The sequence below is a fragment of the Sus scrofa genome, chromosome 2 (assembly GCF_054392235.1).
Source record: "Sus scrofa isolate SSC_HxYL_T2T_F1_AM1 chromosome 2, Sscrofa_HxYL_maternal_Yorkshire_Landrace_v2.0, whole genome shotgun sequence".
Lineage (NCBI taxonomy): Eukaryota > Metazoa > Chordata > Mammalia > Artiodactyla > Suidae > Sus > Sus scrofa.
The window spans coordinates 142,986,052-143,005,057 of record NC_139384.1 but is presented as its reverse complement, the minus strand read 5'-3'; the positions used below and the strand labels follow the sequence as shown (position 1 = coordinate 143,005,057).

The 19,006-nt window shown below is 39.0% G+C and overlaps 1 protein-coding gene across 1 annotated transcript in view; it reads right to left on the bottom strand.

Moving 5' to 3' along the window:
* CHSY3 (chondroitin sulfate synthase 3) overlaps window positions 1-15,276 on the bottom strand; it is a 335,981-nt gene extending 320,705 nt beyond the window's left edge. The window contains exon 1 of the mRNA XM_085014517.1: window positions 15,058-15,276. The gene's annotated coding sequence lies outside the window, so the exon portion shown is untranslated. The remainder of the gene's footprint in view (window positions 1-15,057) is intronic.
* Between the last annotated feature and the right edge of the window lie 3,730 nt (window positions 15,277-19,006).

The following is a 19,006-nucleotide window of genomic DNA, read 5'->3' as shown; positions in this document are numbered from 1 at the left end:
ATTCTGAATAGTTTGGCTAATTGTCACTCCAACTCTTAACAAATTCAGATGCATATACTTGGGAGAAATGAAACAAATTTCTTTGAGCAAAATTTTAGAAGTTATTTAAAGGGGAGCCTTACTTGAGTGACGACTTAATGCCACCAGAAATTATTAGGAGATTTTAATATTTTTGTGCAGGATGTAATAAAAGTAGCTTTTAAAGAAATTGGAAAAATAATAAAATAGTAATTACCATTAATTAAAACCCTGATGCAGAGCCAAATTATATGCAATAATTGCACCCTTTTTAGTAATATTACAATCTAAAAACTGTATTCTACAGATGAGGAGAAAATTTTGGAATAAATGACCAAGATACCCAATGCAGAAGGTGTTAGATGCAAGATTCAAAGCTAGCTTGCTATGACAGCCCAATAGTTGAAGGAATATCCAGTGTCAGTGATCAGACAATGCCAGACAAATGCCAATAATCAGAGTTCACTTAATGTGTAACAACTGGAACAAGAGATAATAACAGAAAGTAAAAAGAAGTGGTAAAAATGATGAGACAGGAGTTCCCGTGTGGCTCAGTGGTTAACAAATCCAACTAGGAACCATGAGGTTGCGGGTTCAATCCCTGGCCTTGCTCAGTGGGTTGAGGATCCCGTGTTGCCATGAGCTGTGGTGTAGGTTGCAGACGCAGCTCGGATCTGGCATTGCTGTGGCTGTGGCGTAGGCCAGTAGCTATAGCTCAGATTAGACCCCCAGCCTGGGAACCTGCATATGCTGAAGGAGTGACCCTAGAAAAGACAAAAAGACAAAAAAAACAAAAAAAACACACAACAAACCAACAAAACTCCTCTGGAATCCTGGCTCCAACACTTCCAGGTCACTTAACCTCTTTGAAATGTAATATAAAAGTGAGATTAAAAAAAAAAATGATGAGAGAAAACCTCAGTGAAAAAGGATTTTACTAATTATTTTTCTTCAGTAATAATACTGGTTTGTTTTGGATAATTATATACCCATAAATAAATTATATGTATTTATTATTATATAATAAATTATATATGTATAAATAATAGATAATAAAACTCATAAAACTATTACAATTTCACCATTCAGAGCTACCAATACACTGTTGACAGTTTAGTCTATCTTCCCAAATTTCATACATTAAATTTTGTTTATAAAAATGAGGTCAAAGTACAGATGTTGATGTCACATAGTTGTACAGAAAGTGCACTGCACAATAGTGCCTGGCCAAGCAGGGAAATAGGGACTAAAATTCAGTTTGCAGGCCCCTAGTCTATTAGGACTCACCATGGGTCTGCATCTGAAGAAAGGGAAGGGCTGCAGTTTTCTCATTTGCTCAAAGACTTCACCATCTGCTCTCCAAGTTGAGTATCCCCAAGCCTAGATCTGCTCAAGAAGAGACATCTTTTTCTTATTGGTACAAAAGATGCAGCTGTGACACTCACTATAGCTTGCTTTTCTTTTCTTTTTTTTTTTTTTTCTTTTTTTTGAACCACACACATGACGTGTAGAAGTTCCCGGGCCAGGGATCAAACCTGAGCCACAGCAGTGACCCAGTCCACTGCAGTGACAATGTGCATCCTTCACCTGCTAAACCACAGGAGAATTACTAGTCTGCTTGCTTTCTTTGGCAAAGAAATAATTTTGTACCAACCCCTGGTTTAGCGTACCCAGATAAGAATGAGCCTCATTGTGGCAGTATTCTATAGGAGACAGCTTACCTGATTTAATTATTTCCCTTTTTCATATTTACATATTTATTAACTTACTTTTTATAAATGTCTTTTTAGGGCCACACCCATGGCATATGGAGGTTCCCAGGCTAGAGGTTGAATCAGAGCTGTAGGTACAGGCCTACACCACAGCCACAGCCACACGGGATCTAAGCTGCATCTGTGACCTACACCACGGCTCACAGCAATGCTGGATCTTTAACCCAATGAGCAAGGCCAGGGATCAAACCCACAAACATGGTTCCTAGTCAGATTCGTTAACCACTGAGCCACGATGGGAACTCCTACTTTTTTTGGTTTTGGTAGCACACATACGTCATTTAAAAAATAAAAAAGTCTCTGATGTTGTGTTAAAACCAATACAAATGGAAGAAAGAGACCAGTCTATCAATCTCTTTATAGCTTCTTTATACTTATTTTCTGACAACACTGGACCACAGGATGTTTTGAGTACTGGTTCTCCATCGTGGAGGAAGGTACCAGAGGGTGTGCTGATGGACTGTTGTCCATCAATCGCTATCCAACTGCTGACCTCCAGATTTCATCTATGGGTTTGGCATTTGTTACTTTCAGTTTGAGCTGGTGCAGAGATGTGGGGGAGTTTTAGCATCTCTGATATTTTTTGATGGCTCTATGATTTTTTTCCAAAGCTGAATTGGCCCAACATATTTTTTTTAATTCCTTGTATAAACATGATTAGGAGCTAGAGATGGCTTTCTCATGCTCTTTTCCTACCAGGTTTTCTGCCAGCATCCTTGATTTTCAACAATTCATGGCAATTCTTCTCCTTGGGGATGGCAATAACGCAGATGAGGTTTTTCCTGGGGGTGACTGGCACAGAATGCCTCCACAATTGGAAGGGCCTCAAAGCAGCATGGTACCAAGGTCATATAATGAGTGAACCATCTGCCACTGGGACTCAGACTTTCCGATCCTCCCAGTCCAGCAAACCATATTGCCTTTGTCCTTCTCTCATTGTTTTGTCTTCTGTGTGTCAAAGGATGTTAAACCCAACCTGTATGCCAGTTTCTTGTGTGTTACCTGACACTCAGAACAAGCTGCTCCCAGAGCACTTTCCACTTAAAAATGGAAAACGAGTTTAGCAAAAAAAGTGTTTTTGTTCATCTGCAGCCACTGTAGGTGGGCCAGACGTTCTCTCCAGCCCACGTCAAGCCCCAGCATCATGAAGGCACCGTCCGGCAGGAAAGAGAAGTGCCACTCACAGACACAGTCTTTCCTGCTCACTTCTGCTCCTCACAAAGGGAATGCAGCTGGCACAGACCACCTCAGTGGCACTTTCAAGCCAGGCAGCCTGAAGTCATCTAGAACTAGCCAGAGGGCTTTACCTCACTTATTTTCTTCTCATTTATTTTATTAAAATGTAATTGATTTACAATGTCGTTTCATTTCTGCTGTACAGCAAAGTGACCCAGTCATACATAAAAATATATTCTTTTTCTCGTATTATCTTCCATCATGTCCTATTCCAAGGGCTGGGTATAGTCCCCTATGCTGTACAGTAGGACTTCTTTGCTTATTTTCATTGCTATTATTTTAAAATCCACATAATTATCTAGAACAGAATGGGTTTAACTTGTGACTTTAGGGAAGATAACTACATCCAGGTTGGTTGGTTGGTTGGTTGTTTTTGCTGTTAACTTAGCACAAATGCATAAACCACACTTCTATACATTCGATTTCTGGTATAAACATTTTATTCTTCTTACCAGAATGTAGCGAAAACACTTTGATTGCATCTCAAGAATGTTCTTTGCTCAGTTCTAGGAGGAGTTTGTTTTTTTTTTTAATCACTCTTGTTGGCCTGGTCCTCTTTTGCTTCTACGTACTCTTGTTCCAAGATGTTCTTTTCAAGGATGGCTATTGCTTGTGTTATGATTTTCAGGTAATCCTCAATGTCTATCTGGGATTATATATACATGATTTTTATTGGTTAGATTTTTACAGACATTGGCTTTCTCCACAAATATCACCCATTTTTAGTGGGAAGAAATGTCTTTCTCTTTCATTTACTATCCATTCATGTACCTATGCTTTTGCCAATACAAATGTACCTACATTTTATATCTACAAAATTTTGTATCTACCCAAAAGGATGGTTACAAGGATGAAACACAAATACGTGTATTTCCTCTTCATATATACATGCAGATCATGTATATCCATCAGTTTAGGAATACTTGCAATTTAACATACTTTTACATTTTACATTATTTTATTCAGTTGTTATGACAACGGCTCAGTAATAATGCACAGACTAAAGTTCATGATTTAGATCATTCCCTCCAGAGAAGATTCATCATTCATCAAATGCAAACCCTGATCCCGAGTCTCGTTTATTCAACAAGACAAAGCTATGGAGCCCAGTGTCTTCCATCTTGAAGCTGGGTCAAATTAGAGAGGTTTTCATCTTCATCACAGCATCACCCCTTAGTGCCTTATGATTCTGAGCAGGTTACTCATTATCAGTTTTTTTCCCATCTGTAAAATGGGCATGACAGTACTACCCATCTTGTTGCAGGGACTGAGTGAATTATACAGGTTGAGAAATTCAGATGATCACTGTACACGGACATAAAAATCTGTGCTTTCTCTATGTTCACTTAGATGCTTTTGACTTTTTTCAGATATTGATTTCAAATTTTTTTTTAACCTAAGTTTCCTAAAAATTCCCTTGAAACATGTCTGTTTTTAAAATCAGAGTTGGAAACATGTGGGAAAAGCCCTAGTCCTGAGAAGCCATGGTATCTGGATCCAGCAGCTGGGTGCACTGGTACAGTGGTGTACATTGAGTGATGCACTTCCTATTGTGGAAAGTTGGGAGAATCCAATTAAAGAGATTGAATAAAACAGTGGGGAAGGTGGGGAGAAGAATTTTGAAGATAACAGTCCATGATCTTTTCCTGAGCTGCAGAGACCCTTCAGGAAGATCAAAGGCTGGGAATCATACTGTAGTCCTCGAGACGGAGGAAATGATCAGCTTCCTGTTAACATGGAGAAGAGAGAAAAAAAATCCGTGGATCATGCTCGGCAGGAATTGGCGCTTTGTGCATAGTCCTGAGGTCCCTCTGCGCATGTCACCAGCAACTCTCTGCTGAATCAGAGAACAAGGGCATGTGCCAACCTGTGCCTCTTTCATTAAGAGTCAAGAGGTAAGAATCCGTGTTTGCCACAGGGAAAGTGATACAAATCAGTCATAGAGGAAATGCATTTCATTTTTCCAATCTTCAGAAGTTAATGCAGATTATGAAAAATAGCTATAAAAATACTTTGCCTTCCCTTTTAAATGTAAATCATCAAAAGGCAAGGGTACTTTTCACATGTAGGAAAAGAGTAGGAAATTGCGGCCTCTTGACGACACAATAAAAGCATTTTACTTGTTAAGTCCTTTGGATGTTGGAGTCGTGGATCTTGTTCTTGAATATTTTTCACCAGCATTGATTTCTGCGTGGTAGGTTGAGAATGGATGACAAACAAAAGGCCACTCCATATGGGACACCTTGGTTTCTAAGGAGGCTTAGGTTGAGGTTTATAACCTGAAATGCTTCTCTGGAGAAAATGAAAAGATTCCCTCCCCCTGATCCTGAAACAAAATAGGTGGTGTATACCAATGACTGCACCTTGAGCAAGTGCATACTCAGAGATAAAATGAAACACATGGCCTTTGATGATACCTTTTAGGCCTGCTTTAAAGCTTGATATATGAAAGGCAGCACTACTGTCAAGGAGGAATTCTAATGTTGTTAATACACATAAATACACATTATAGACATTCATCAGAATTCCACTGAGAGGTGAATGCCTCTAAAGTAAGTATTGCCAATATGGTCTCTCATAATTTACCTTCCAACATCTATGTGTATACTTCTGCATGTTCTAAACAGGAAAATAAAGCAGTTTGATAAAACTGAAAATGTCAGGCAAAGATTTATTTCTCGCTTTCAATGACCTCTTTTAAAGCAATTATATGATATAGTATTTTTTCTTACTGGCACGCAAAAATGAGCAAGGCTTATATTTAAAAATGATCTTATTATGCCTTGTCATGAAGAAAAGCCTTTAACATGCATGTGAAATGATTCTTGTAAGTACTTCCCATTCTCTTTTAAACCATAATTTCACCTTCGAAATTTTGTTCTATCTCAAAGATAGAACATATAGAAAAAACTAAGTAGGTCGCTGCCTTCTATTCTGAAGACTTTTTTCCAAGTATTTTTATTAGAAACATGTATATGTCTGTGTCTAAGTGTTGTGCATGTATTAGGAGCATTTCTCAAAAACATACGTAATTGCAGAGAAGATGATGTTATAATTTTCATACATTTTAGCTATAAAAATGTTACTATCTTCTCTGATACATTCTGAAATACCACCTTTATTTTTCTATATTCAATGCTACTCAATGCTGTTTTATTTAACTCTCTTTTAAGGATGAACGCTTTTTGGAATGAAGTAATGCCACTTGCAGCAACTAGATGGACCTATAGATTAGCATACTGAGTGAAGTAAGTCAGATACAAAGACAAATATCCTATGATAGCACTTATATGTGGAATCTAGTAAAAATGATACAAAGAACTTATCCATAAAACAGAAACAAAGTCATTGATTTTAAAACCAGTCTTATGGTTACCACAGGTGAAACTGCTGCGTGGAGGAAGAATTGAGAGGGTGGTAATAACATAAACACACTATTGTATAAAACAGATGATTAACAAGAACGTACTGTATAGCACATGAAAACCTACTCAATAGTTTGGAATAACCTATATAGGAAAAAAGAATGGATATATTTGGATGTATGAGTGACTCACTTCTCTGTACACCTCAAATTAATACACTATCGTAAGTCAACTATATGCCAGTGCAATTAAGCTAAAAAAGAAAAAATGCCTAATAATGAAAATATTAATAGCATATTAAAGTTCAAATAAATTTTAATAAAAGAATAAAACATTCAATCATTAAAAAATAATGAAGGCTTTGGGGATCAAAGATTAAACTATACAATGTCAGGAGACCAGTAAGTGATAGCAACAAAGTACTGGCAATCAGAGTTCCCATTGTGTCTTAGCAGAAATGAATCTGACTAGCATCCATGAGGACACAGGTTTGATCTCTGGCCGTGCTCAGTGGGCTAAGGATCCAGCTTTGGTGTGAGCTGTGGTGTAAGTCGCAGATGCGGCTTGGATCTGATGTGGCTGTGGTTGTGGTGTAGGCTGGTGGCTACACCTCTGATTCGACCCCTAGCCTGGGAACCTCCATATGGCGTGGGTGCGGCCCTGAAATGACAAAAGACAGGAAAAAAAAAAAAAAATAGAAGGTACTGGCAAAAGTCCACAGAGAATATGTAAGTCAAATACTGTTTGAGAGGTCAAGTCTTCTCTTGAAAGCTGGAAGTTAATCCCTCTGGGTGGTCAAACATTATTAAAGACTTAGGGACAAAACAGGGAAAGACACACCATCTATCTCTGATAATGCGCCTGAAGCGGAAATATGAAGAAGGAAAAGGAACAGGTTTAATAGTGAAATGAGCACACTGACTTATCAATGCCTTAAACTTTAATCAAGTATCATCAAGGTTTTAATCCTTGATGAATTTAGTTGTCCTGCCCTGCTACTAACTATGGATCTCCTCAATAAAAACTTTTTTAAAAATGACAGGGTGTGGCTGTACTCAATTTCAAAAGAACTAGATGTGGTATTTTGTGTGGCATTGTGTTTGGATTTGAAGTTCCCTAATGACTAACGATGTTGAGCTTCTTTTCATGGGCTCATTAGCTATTTGTATATCTTACTGACTAAATCATTTGCCCATTTGGGAGGCTGCCTTTTTATTGGTGAATTATAAGATTTCTTCATCTTATGGGGAGAAAAACAAATGTTCGTAAGGATATGGAGAAATTGGAATCTTCCCATCTTGGTGCTTGGAGTGAAAAATGATGCTTCCTTGGTGAAAATATGGTGACTCTTTCTCAAAAAGTTAAATATAGATTTACACAACCCAGCAATTCTACTTTTAGGTATATATCCAAGCGGCTCAAAACCATAAATTCACACAAAAATTTGTACACTTTCATAGCAGCATTATTCATAATAGCCAAGAAAGTAGAAACAACCCAATGCCCCTTAGTAGATTAATGGATAAACAAATATAGCATCTTCCCACAATGGACTGTTTTTCAAAAATAAAAAAATAATAAAACTACTGATTCATGTTACAACATGGATGAACCTTGAAAACATTATGCCATGTGAAAGAGGCCAGACCCAACAGGTCACATATTATATACTTCCATTCGTATGAAATATCCAGACTCGGCAAATACACAGAGAAAGTAGGTGAGTAGTAGTGAGAAAATGGGAGAAGTTATGAGTGACTGCTAACGGGTACCAGGTATTTTGTAGGGAAGCGATGAAAATGTTCTACCATTAGATAGTGGTGATGACTATGCAGTGTCATCAATACAGCCCAAACCACAGAAGCGTACATTTTAAAATGGTGTCTTTCATGTTACATGAATTCTATCTCCATAAAAATGAACTACAGTTATAGTAAGCAGAAACTGGTGCCTAATTGCCATCTCATTGTATGGTGATTCTTTTATAGATTTAACAACACTATTTGACACTTGAAAATGAACTTAGCACATCTCTCAGAGATTGATGTACCAGAAGCACAGCTCCAGACTATTTTTTTTTTTTTTTTGGTCTTTTTGCCATTTCTTGGGCCACTCCCGCAGCATATGGAGGTTCCCAGGCTAGGGGGTCTAATTGGAGCTGTAGCCACCGGCCTACACCAGAGCCACAGCAATTCGGGATCCAAGCCGCATCTGCAACCTACACCACAGCTCACGGCAAAAAACCAGATCCTTAACCCACTGAGCAAGGCCAGGGATCGAACCCACAACCTCATGGTTCCTAGTCGGGTTCATTAACCACTGAGCCACAACAGGAACTCCCAGATTCAACAGAGATGTTCCTGTTGAAGCCAGCTACTGGATGGATGGAGAAATGAGTTCCAAGGGGAGGACTTCGTTTCTGACATGAGTAATGAGGAATTCAGGTATAAAATCATCAAAGAAAAAAATAAACAGTACTCCTGAAACCAGCCATTGTTTCTCTCAGTCAACAGAAGATGATTCTTACCACTGATTGGGATAAATAAACCATATATTTACCTTTTTTTTTTTTTTTTTTTTTTTTTTTAAGGGCTGCACCTGTGGTATATGGAAGTTCTCAGGCTAGGAGTTGAAATGGAGCTGTACCTTCCAGCCAAAGCCACAGCCACAGCCACAGCAATGCCAGATCCGAGCTGCATCTGAGACCTACACCACAGTTCATGGCAACGCTAGATCTTTAGCCCACTGCCCACTGAGTGAGGCCAGGGACCAAACCTGCACCCTCATGGATACTAGTCAGGTTCTTAACCTACTGGGCCACAATAGGAACTTCAAAATATGTAAATTCTTGAACAACTTTTTTTTAAGTCACAGGTTTAATTTAGTGTTTTGAATTTTCTTTATAAAACCAGTTGTCAAGATCTAGCAACTCAGTTCTTTTTGTTAGGATAGCATTTCCCAAACTGACCTCTCAGAATTGTTTTCCCTGAAAAACATAAACAAGTAATTTGAAAAGCAGCAAAGAGTATGCATATTTTGAGCGGGGGGGGGCAATTCTGTGATCAGGTACATTTGGGGACATTGCCTAACCTCACATTTTTGTAGAGAATCAACAAAATTCTTATAATATTAAGACCTTGGAAAGGCTTATTGTAAGCATGAAGCATAAAAACAAGGCAAAAACCTGTTCAAAATTTTTAACTCACCATTTTCCAAGTTTATTTGCCATCTCACCATTTTTCAAGGAATTCAATTAAAATTTTATTAATGTTTCTCCAATCTAGCTGATTAACAACCTGCTTAGAGCCTAACTTTGCTCTACTTCTAAGTCAGAGATAAACCTCTAGTTTGGGTCAGATTTTTTTTTTCTTTTTTTTTTTTTCTGTCCTTACTAGGGCCACACCCGAGGCATATGGAAGTTCCCAAGCTAGGGGTCGAATCAGAGCTGTAGCCACAGGCCTACCCCACAGCCACTGCAACTCGGGATCCAAGTCTCATCTGCAACCTACACCACAGCTCACAGCAATGCCAGATCCTTGACCCACTGAGCAAGGCCAGGGATTCAGCCCACAACCTTATGGTTCCTAGTCGGGTTCGTTAACCCCTGAGCCATGACGGGAACTCCCTGGATGGATATTTTGGACATTCTGTCTCGACAAACAAAATGCATGCTGTTTTTTCAAACTTCAGAACTGTGTTTGGTGACGCTTAGATTCACCATTGGATGTTTATTATCTTTTTAGCTAAAATACGTGGTGTACTGATCCCTGGTCAGACATGTGCAGTCCTTATAGACAAAGGACAGTATTACTCTCAGAGCACGTGTTGCAGATCAGAGGGGTGTGTTGTTTCTGGCAACATTTTAAAGGAGTGTGGCTGCATTTGAGAATATATTCAGTCAGGGTATACTTGTAAAATTCACCCTAAAATGTTAGAATTGATTTTTAAAAACTCTCAATACTTCGCAGGCATTTGAAAAAATGTTCAAAATTGCTAATAATCAGGGAAATGTAAATCAAAACCACAGTTAAGATATTACCTCACATCTGTCAGAATGCATATCATCAAAAAGACCACAAAGGCTACCATCAAAGTGATCACAAATAACAAAAGTTGGTAAGGATGTATAAGAAAGAAACCCTAGTGCACTGTTGGTAGGAGTGTAAGCTGGCACTGCCATTACGGAAAACAATATGGAGATTGAAAAACAAACAAACAAACAAACAAAAACCAAAAACTTAAAGAACTACCATGTGATCCAGAATTCCACTCCCGGGTACATATATGAAGAAAATGAAAACACTAAGTCAAAAAGATACATGCACCCAATGTTCCTAACAGCGTTATTTACAAGAGCCAAGATATGGAGGCAAACCAAGTACCCATCAACAGATGAACAGATAGAGAAGATATCGTGTATTTATACAATGGAATACGACTTAGCCACAAAAATGAACGAAACTCTGCCATTTGCAAAAAACATGCATGGCGCTGGAGGATATGATGCTAAGTGAAGTAAGTCAGACAAATACTACATTTTATCATTTATATATATCACTGATATAGAAAATAAAGTAGTGGTTACGAGTAGAGAGAAGGGCAAGATTTTAGTATGGGATTAAGAGACACAAACTACTATGTATAAAGTAAGAAGCAAGAGTGTATTAATGCAGCACAGAGAATATAGTGAATAGTTAATAAATAGCTTTAAGGGGAATATAATCCTTAAAAATATTGAATAACTCTGGTGTACACCTAAAACTAATATTGTAAATCAATTATACATCAATAAAAGAATTATGAAAAAAATTCTTCATACTTCAGAAAAACTGATACGCACAAGACTTTAATACAGGCATACCTCAGAGACATTTCAGGTTATATCCCATTAAAGCAAGCCACACAAATTTTTGATTTCTCAATGCATATGAAAACTCTGTTTACACAATGTTTTAGTCTATTAAGTGTGAAATAGCATCGTCTAAAAAACAATGCACATGCTTTAATGTACTGCTTAAAAACGCTAAGCATCATCTGAAACTACAGTGAGTTATAGACCCCTGATCACAGATCACCACAATGTAATAACGAAAAAGCTTGAACTATACCAAGAATTAGCCAGTTGTGACACAGAGACCCAAACTGAGCAAATACTATTGGAAAAATGATGCTGATAGCCTTGCTCAATTCAGGGCTGCCACAAACCTTTGATTAGGGAAAAAACACAGAATCAAAGCACTATAAAATGATATATACTTGCATAGCTTGTTAAATTTATGGACACTACCTTGAACAGAGAATGTTTTAGGACACAGCTTCCTGGACAAAGCAAAGTTTGTTCATTACCGTCAGCATTTACTGAAAACATGGCAAATGTGGAAAATAGACTCTCAAGTTCCAGCCTGCAATGAACTAAACATTATAACCAAATTTACAAGCTTTGCAAAATACTGCTAAGATGGCCACTCAATTTTAATCATTCTTTTTTTCTCACAATATGCCTGAATACTCATTTCCATCTTCAACTTTATAATTTAGGCAAAGTTTAATAAGATCTGGCACCTGGCCTCAAGGATCTGCAAGCCTAGGGGAAAGAAACAGGTGAAGCCTTGGTACTGGTGCCAGAACAGTATGTCTGATGCTATAGTAGCATTTTGCATATCTAAAGCAGAAGACATCTGGGCAGACTTCCTGGAGTAAGTGACACTGGAACAAAATTTTAAAGGATGGATAAGACTTTAAAAAGGCATTGACCAGACAAAGAACTTTCAGTAAAATGGAATAATATGAATGAGAGTGAGGGATTACAAAATGATCTTAGTCAATTACTAGTAGCTGTGTATGGTTGCGGGTAGGGAGTGTATCTGCGATGGGCGGAGCACAGTGAGAAAAACATTCCTGAGTAGTTGGAAGGATATCTTCTGCTTGGAGTATGTGAAAAGAAAAAGCGCACAGAAGAAGAACAATTAAAGGCTATTAACACAGCCTCAGAAAGAAACGGAAAAGACCAGATGAACTACGTAGCAGAGAGAATGGAGAAGATAACACGCGTGGGATTAAGGAGACAGAATCTTCACTATTGGGAGCTTGTTTAGCAAGGACTGCAATGGTGTCATGGAAGGAAACTGGAAAGCTTCTAGGCTATCTCCCCAGCCTTTAGTGTTGTTCTTCACTGAGATAGACAACAGGGAGAGAAGCAAGGTTACAGGATAAAACACGTCAGCATTGATCACAGAGTGTAAGAGGCCTCTAAGCAAACAGGTCAAATCATGTCAAAAAAATAAGAATAGTCGTTACATTGGGAAATAGGTCAGGAGGGGAGAGGTGGACACTGCAGACTGGCTGGTCTTGAGTCACCAGCTTCCTTCTCAAATGCTTTTTTGTACTGCAAAGGCTGGGAATACCATGCTGCATTCTCCTCATCTCTTGCAGAAAATCAGAGGGTATCCGAAATGACCTTGATTTTGCCCATCAGATATCCTCCTTTGAATCTTGGATTCACAACCCAGTCAGAGAGGGAAAGGCCAGACTTGAGATTATTTTGATGATCCAGGACATGGTAGTCGTGGCCTGTTTCTGAAGACTGGAAGCCACTCTTAATTCTAGATCTTGTTGATTACAGCCTTTGTGGCAGGACTTTATGGACCAAGTCTTATGCAGTGTTTAGCTGTTTTGTCCTTAGAAGTTCAGCTTACAATCTACTTCTTCAGTTCTTATAACCATTCTAGAAGAGTAGCAAAAAATTCCCTTTAAGATTAAACCAGATATTGTGTTTCTGAAACAATGCACTTCTCAGTAATAGCAATGTCTGCAGGTCACAGAACTCTACAGGAAATGGGAATCTGGGACAGGTTATATCACCTGGAAAAAATTTGTATCACCATGAAATGAAAGGAAAGTGGTCCATGGTTGACTATAGCAAAAAAATAAAATTTCATCTGTGATCATCTGATGTGAAATGAAACTAAATCTTTGTCAGACCTAGTAGCTATTGCAATGAACCATTAGAACAAGAGTGAAGAGTATAAACCCTTGGTGTACTGGGAGGCTCTCTGTTTCTAACTGCACTAGATAAGAAAGAAAATAACCTAGAGTCTTAAGTTCTCAGTACAAGGCATGGCCAGAGGTTGAGAGAGTCTCTCCAATTTCCCTGAAAGAATCTTACTTGCTGGCTACAGAGCTGGTGTATCTAAAAATCAGCAACAGAGTTTAATATTGTGGGATGTTGAATTACAGTGTGGAACAATGATATTGAATTATGGTGAGGGAGTTTGGGATGGCTATGAATGAAGATGACATCTCAGGCCTTAAAATTCCATGGGGGCTTCCAGCTCTGATGGAATTTAGCAGACTATTTCTTCTGTGGAGAATATTTAGAAGGCCAATTATTAAATTGCTCTAAAATACAAAAGCATCTGTTTGAAGGTATTGGAGAGGTCCCAGGCAATCAGGCCACAAAGTGACCAAACCATAAAGTAAAAGGAAGCAGGGAGAAGTTGAATTCTGCTTTCCCCTCTATATTGTGGAGTATTAGGGGCCAACAGAGCTTCTGGTAACTGCAGAGTTCCAGGAAGACCAAAAACTAGATTTGGGACAACCTAGAGAAAAAGAGATGAGTTCACTAGTCTTGAAGGGGTTTTCCATTAAGGCAACTGCACAAAGGTAGAGATGAAGAAACCACACTGGAAAGCCACTGCAAAGGATACAATTTTAAGGAGTCTCACTTCTGGAGGATACAAAAAATAAGGGTAAATCCCCACCTAACCGGCACTACAGAGTTTCACCTGGATTCCAGACTTACTCTCAACCCCACTAAATAACAACTTCATTGCACTGAGGTAATTAGCCCAGTCAATCAATATATGTACATATCCACCAACAAATAGGTATTTGAATAGAAAAATAACCCGAGCAAACTGAAAAAGGAAAGAGACATTGCAAAAAAATATACTGGTTTAAAGCCTTGATCAGGCACTTCGTAGGCAGGCCTTATCATAGTGGAAATACACATATTTTAAAATGTATAATTTATTATCTATCACGGAAACGCAAAGTTAAATTACAAGATGATGCTGTACACACTCACGAGATTGGCTGCAATGAAAAGGGCAGATAAAACTAAATATTAGCAAGAAGAGCATGCCACATAAAGTTTCCTGTGAGTTTTCTATACAATTGCAAGTTGGTTACAAAAGGCATATTCTGACCAAGGGATCCCATTTATCACATATTAACCAAAACATATACACTGATAAAAACACATTATTAGTAATCATAATTTTGGAAACAATCCAAAACCTTCAAATAATAGGTTGGCGAAATAAACTGTGGCATATTTATAAAATAAAATACTGGGTAGAATTAGCTCTCCGCTGGGAGTGACTTTGGTCCCCAGGGACATTTGACGGTGTTGGAAGACATTTTTAGTTGTCACTTCTGGGGATGTGTCAATGGCATTCAGTGAGGAGAATCCAGGACCCTGCTAAACATTCTACAAGACGCAGGATAGCCCCCACAGCAAAGAATTATCTGGTCCAAAATATCATTACATTAATGCTGAGGTTGAGGAAATCTGTGTATTAGTTTTCTATATCCTACAGATTATGCCGAACCAATACAAACTATCACAAACTTGGTGGCTTAAAACAACATATGTATTATCTTACAGTTTTGTAGATCAGAAGTCCGATGCTGGCCACCCCGGGCTGGAACTGAGGTGTTGGCAGGGCTGTATTCCTTTTCTGGAAGCTCTAAGGGAGAATCTGTTTCCTTGTCAAAGCTTCTAGAGGACACTCACTTTGAATTTTCACATTTCATATTTTATTTCTTGGCTCCTGGATAAGTCCCTTCATCTTAAAAAGAGCAAACGCAGCCAAAGCCTTCTCACATCACATGCTGCCTCTTCTGCTTTTAAGGACCCTTGTGACTACATTGAGTTCACCTGGATAATCCAGCATATGGTCCCTATATTAAGGTCAGCTGAGTAACAGCATTAATTCCATATGCAAATGCATTCTCCTGTGCCCTGTAACTGTAACATTCACAGATTCTAACTATTAGGATGTTGACATCTTTGCAGGCCATTATTCTGCCCACCTCCTCCTGCTATGCAGCCATGAAAACTTGTACCACTGCTGCACAGAGCAGCACGCATGGGTATCACATACATGATAGTGAATGGCTGACACAAAAGAGTAAAGGACTTATGGTCTTCCTTATATAAAGTTCAAAAATAGGGCAAACCACGCCTCTTTTTAGTTTGATGGAAAGTGATCAGTGATTTCCTGATTCAGCAGGTGGAATCCTGAGCCTAGCACAGGGCAGTTAAGGCCAGCAGTGTTAAGAAGAGCTTCCTAATTATGAGAAGGCTTCCTGCTCCTACACTTTACAGGTTGGGACTGGGGGAGCGGCTTCCTTGTTAGCATATCCTGGAGTGGCTTTGGGGACTGTTCTAGAAGCTCACCCTAGACTCTCTTTCTTTTGCCTTCCCAAACATTCTGGAAGTGATTCAATCCTCCAAAATAAATCCCTTGCTACTTAAAGTAGCTTGAGTGGATTAGATTCTCTGTAACTGAAAATTTACCCATATTATAAGGCATTAGCAAGAGCTGAATAAAAGCTTTTTGTCAGTCACTGAGAAGTAGAAAGCATCACCCTAATACTTAATAAATATTATCCCATTTAATCCTAGCAATCATTAGGCATTACTGTCATCTCTCTATAAGTGATGCAATTGAGAATCAACGTGCTTAAATCACTTATCCACAGCTGCTCATGATGGTGTCAAATGAAAACCCAAAGCCCTGCCATCCTTGCACTCTTCCTTGTACTTGGCTGTTCAGTTTCATTACCTTTTAGAGCAGAAACATCCAATCTATTGACTTCACATAAATTTTTCCAGTAATGATTCAGATAGCTCAAAGAAACACTGGGAACTTAATTCTCCTCTATTCCTCCAGCTTATGAGCTACCATGGGGTATTAGTGGGAAACAACAGCATCTGTCCTAGATTCTAATCAGAAAAGTGAGGTATTTAAGAATAAAGAGGTGGTTAATAGACATGGAACTTGACTGCTGAGGAAACTGTACCCACTGCCTCTGTTGGGTGCCACGCACCAGACGTTCAATGTGACTGGCACAGCAGCCAGTACCAATTGCACTTCTGCAGCAGAAATGCAGTCTTGCAACCTCTGAGAAGCTGGTGCTGTCCTGCTCCCACCTCCTGCGCTAGTTGCTCCCATCACTCATGTCTAAATGGCAGGCTCAGCAGGTGTGTCCATCTGAGATGCTTGGTCATGTGCCTTCATCCACTCTGGCAAAGAGCCTGAAAATTTACTGCTGATTTCCTCTCTGGAGCAGTGAAGGTCATATTGAAGACATTGCCTGCAAGAGGAAGGGAACCCGAAGCTGACGGAGGATGAAGAATGTGACAGCCGTCCATTATCAAAAGGGTTGACGTTTAGTTCTTACTGTTTTCTACCCACATACTGAAAGAGTTAAGGGTTTACTCATCCTAAGCATTTTCCGTCTTTAATTAGAGCTAGATACCCTCTACTTACACATTTGGAGAGCCTTTCCTTGGCTCTGCTTGGTTTAAAACAAGTAGCTAGTTTAGAAGAAAAATGTTTCTTTAATGAAAAATTATGGTAGAGACTATTCCCTTCCCCAGTTATCCATCTCACTAATGAATAAAACAAATGGTCATTAGCAGGCTGCTGATTTATCTGCTGTGCATAATTTTATTTTTGAGCCTATAGAGGCTCCTGTGTGTGTCTTGTGTTTGTAATGGAATTTTTTATACACAGATGTGAGAGTAATCTCATGAAAATAATTGAGGAATTGCGAATCAGACAGATAAATGTTAATCACCACCCCTTTTAATTAGGCTCATTTTATTTTTCTTCTGAACATGTGATTTTCTGCTATGATTTCACTGCAATAATATTTCACAGACCTTTACAAGATCACCGTTAATAACCTCAGTGTATATTTAGGAATTCAAAGTTCAACTTACTAGGTATACATAGACAGAGGAGTCGAGTACATCTTTACATCAGGTAGAAATCAATTCCTTTCTCCAAGAGCTTTCACAGTGGGGGACACTCCTTTGCTTCCCCTGCTGCCACTGGCTTGAAATAGATGTAGTTAATACACACCCTCTCTCCAGGAAGGAACAAGGAAGTCACATTTTTCTGAGGGTTAAAAATGATGTGTAATTTTCTGTAATTTTGAGAAATTTTTCTATGTCATCCTCTTGCCTAGATGCTATCAATTAGCTGCCATGGCCTTATTAGCATGAGCATTTGAAGGCTTCCTTCAAATGGGATAATAGTCAGCTCTTTATCTCCCTTGTTTATTAGGAACTGTAAGCTTGCTTTATATGAAGAAAGAGTAAGAAAGGTAATGTGTTAATTTAAAAAAATACAGATGACCTTCCTGTGAGGCGTAAGATAAGTAGCAGTCGCTGAGAACATAGAGATGGGTGTTAAACAGCCCACTTAACTCGAGGTACTTGTAGTCAGACAAGACAGACAGACACATGGAGGTAATTATGTACATGGACTAGAAAGCCACTTTGTGAGCTAGATATTAATATTCCCTTACAAAATCCTCACCCATCCTGTGCCCCTCTCCCATTTGACTCCAGTTATATCATCTCTCATTTTCCCTTTTAACCAAATTGGTATGAGAGCTGCTATCTCAAATTTTTCATCTTCTACTTTATCTAAAACCATTTGCATGTGAATTCTGCCAATCTCTTACCCTCAAGGTCACTGGAACATCTCTCACTAGGGTCATCAAAGCCCTCTCTTACTGGATCCCTGCATGGAATTTAACACTGCTGACCACTCTGCTCTTACGGAAATGCCTGCCCCTTGATTTCTGTGACACATCCTTCCCCTCACTTCCTCTTTCTTTGGACACTTCCTTTTGTCCTCTGCACACTCTTCTTTTTTTATATCTGTCTTTCCAGACTGGTGTTTCTTGGGAGAATATCCTAATTCTCCTCTCACTTTGTAATTCCCTGGGACACGTCAACCACACCTACAGCTTAAATGATCACTTAACTCTCAAAGCTCCAACACAGCTCCATATTGAAACTGCCAGTACTAACGGCCTGACCCTAGCCAGAACACAAACTGGGATGTAAACCCACATGCTGGGACTCATACCTAGGCAAAACCCAGTTTGAGCCGTAAACCCACATGCTGGGACTAAAACTCAGGTTGGGACTTAAACCCACAGTTTTTATTTAGAATCACTCACTCTGTGTCTGGACTCACTGATGTTCAGGTTCTTCATGTCTCCACGCAGAAGGAATTCAGTGAGAGACAAAGTGATAGACAATAAATAGATCTATTAAGATCGGACAGATATGAGAGGTACAAGAAGGCAGGTATGAGAGGTGCAAGAAGGCAGGTATGGAAGCTCTGTCCCGAGGATCCCGGTGGGCTACAGCTTTATCATCCAAGGGGAGTAGGGGTTGGAAAAGCCCGCCTCATCCTTTCTGGGAGTCGTAGCTCCTCCTTAGTATCCAGTCAGGTGTGTATTCAAATCAGCAGAAAGGTGGTCTTCCAACGCTTGCCCTTGGTCTGAATCTGAATGCAGGTTTCA